Source organism: Rattus norvegicus, chromosome 3 (genome assembly GCF_021556685.1).
Source record: "Rattus norvegicus strain SHRSP/BbbUtx chromosome 3, alternate assembly SHRSP_T2T, whole genome shotgun sequence".
Lineage (NCBI taxonomy): Eukaryota > Metazoa > Chordata > Mammalia > Rodentia > Muridae > Rattus > Rattus norvegicus.
Window position 1 is genome coordinate 254,737 of NC_141536.1, and position 2,764 is coordinate 257,500.

Below are 2,764 nucleotides of genomic sequence, written 5' to 3' on the forward strand. Positions count from 1 at the left end.
AACAAAACCATGAGACCGCAGAAATCCTCAGGCGGAGGAGTAAGGAGCTAGTTTTTATTGGTTAGGGCATGGCTGGCCTGGTGGGGGTAGTGGGGGTGGGGGTGGGGGTGTTGTCCTTCCTACATCTCTCTTGCATGAATGAGCTGAACATTACTTAAGCTTGTGTCCAAAACTGTCCATTTTTTTAGATTGATCCCAGGAGGGAGGGAGCGAGCCGGGGATACAGCACACCCTCTCTGGCCTCAGAGGTCCAGGCTCCCGCTGGCAGGGCCCGAAGGACTCCTGGGGGGAAAAAAAGTCTCCGAGGCACCACCTAGCCGGTTTTATTCTTGAAGAAAAGCAAACATACATAATGGAATAAGGGAAAGAAAAAACCCTGTTTTCTATATACACAAGCAGTCGTAATTTGTTATAGTGTCCCCTTTGCGTAGTTTGGATTCGATGACTTTATTTTATCAAGCAAGTTTTAAACAGCGGTAACTCCAAAGAGGAGTCAACAGCCCCTTTAAGTGCAGTCAGTCATTGACCCTTTGGTCTGTCTGTCTGTCTGTCTGTCTGTCTGTTTCAAAACGAGGGAGGGCCTGCCTGCCTGCCTGCCTGCCTGCCTGCCTGCCTGCCTGCCTGCGTGCCTGCATCAGATCTAAATACAGTTCTCAGAGGGGAAGACAGAGACAAGTCAGAAGTCACTAGCACTCAATGGACGACCACCAACCTAAGGGCAGGCCTAGGGTAGAATTTGATGGACGGACGGACGGACAGACGGACGGACGGACGGATGGACAGATGGACAGAAAGGATCTAGGAGGAGCTTTGGGAAAGATGAAAAGCCTCCATTTCCCCAAAAGAACGACAGCCTCAACAGCTGGGCTCTTCGAGATGAGTTATAAGGGGAACCACACATACAGTTTTGTATCACACATACAGTTTGTCATCATCCGTCAATACCAGGTAGACTTTTCAACGTATGTAGGTAGCTGTTGTCAGGTCAGTCCTTTACTAAGCCTCATGTAAGCTCTGCAGGGTAAGCCTCAGGAATTCATCTGTGCGTCCCGCAGGGTATGCTTTCTTGCTTTGTTAAAGGCTAGACTTTGGTTGCTGTCTGTCTGTCTGTCTGTCTGTCTGTCTGTCTGTCTGTCTGAATGAATGAGCGAGGGAATGAACGAATGAGGAGGGGATGCACATGCCTATGGTTTTAAGATGCTTAATTTCTTTACAAGGTTTATTTATTTAAACATTAAACATTGGGGTTGGGGATTTAGCTCAGTGGTAGAGCGCTTGCCTAGGAAGCACAAGGCCCTGGGTTCGGTCCCCAGCTCCGAAAAATAAAATAAAATAAAATAAAATAAAATAAAATAAACATTAAACATTAATCGGAAATAATGGAGTCAGCAGTTAAGAGTTCTGACTGTGTTCTTCCAGAGGTCCTGAGTTCTATTCCCATGGTGGCTCACAACCCTCTGTTATGGGATCGATCTGCTGTGTGTCCGAAGACAGCTGCAGTGTGCTGTTTGTAGGGTAAAGAAAAAAAAAAAGAGAGAGAAAAAGTTAGAAGCACCAAGTCAAGTCATGTAAATATTGTCACAGACATTCGGATTTAGGTTTATGCTGAGCTGTCAGGGCGAGGCTGGCTGAGAGTGAATCAGTGAACGATCGGACTTTTCCTCTCTCTGTGAGGGTGTGTCATGAACTCTATTACCATTTCCAAAGAGTTAGGTATGCTGGAGCGAAGTGGACCGGAAAGCCAAGGGAGGAGAGGTATGCCTACACGAGTCCACCCAACCCCCCGCCCCCCCCCAGGGAGACATCCTCGAGTGGTGGGGGGAGGGGCGAAGGTGTGGAGGGATAATTTCCAACAAATAAATCCCAACAAATAAATTACTAGAGACTTGATTCATTGATTTACTTTAAATTTATTGAGTGTATCGGGAAAGAGGGAAAATGGGTCAAGGAGGGAGGGAGGGAGGGAGGGAGGGAGGGAGGGAGGGAGGGAGGGAGGGAGGGAGAGAGGGATATCTTTTCCTCCAAATCGGCTGGTATGTAGTCTCAGTGCGTCAGAAAAAAAGACTGCTTCTGGCCTCCTTTCTGATTACCCCAAGGCAGTCTGGTCACCGTGCTGTAATAGAAAGGGAAACCACAGTCAAGTCATGGGAGCGAGCGAGCAAGCAAGCAAAAATCATAAACAAAAGCAAAAACACGTCTGTTAAGTTGAGCAGAGCAGAGCAGAGCAGAGTAGGGCAAAGCAATACAAGGTCACATTCCACAAAGGCTGATATAGTCTGCCATCTTGGTCTACAGAGTGAAAAGTAGAAGGAGAAATGAATATCGCTTTGTGTGTCACAAAGTTTTTAAGTTGTAAGGAACATTGCAGGGCTAAACCTTCAAATCCTCAAACCACCCAACCCAAGCTTTCCCCTCCTCCTCCTCCTCCTCCTCCTCCTCCTCCTCCTCCTCCTCCTCCTCCTCCTCCTCCTCACCCCCCATTGCCCCCCCCCGTGTGGTGTGTGTGTGTGTGTGTGTGTGTGTGTGTGTGTGTGTGTGTGTGTTTGCGCACGAGCTCGAGCTCGGGCACGCATTTCTTTCACTGCACAACCATCATTGGAGGACGTTTAAATAAACACGAATGAATCAGACAGGCAGACAGACAGGGGCCCATAATGGATCCCTACAACTCGGTGGTGGTGGTGGTGGTGGTGGTGGTGGTGGTGGTGGTGGTGGTGGTGGTGGTACACACCGATTTGTTGACCTCTTTCTTTTAAAGAAAGGA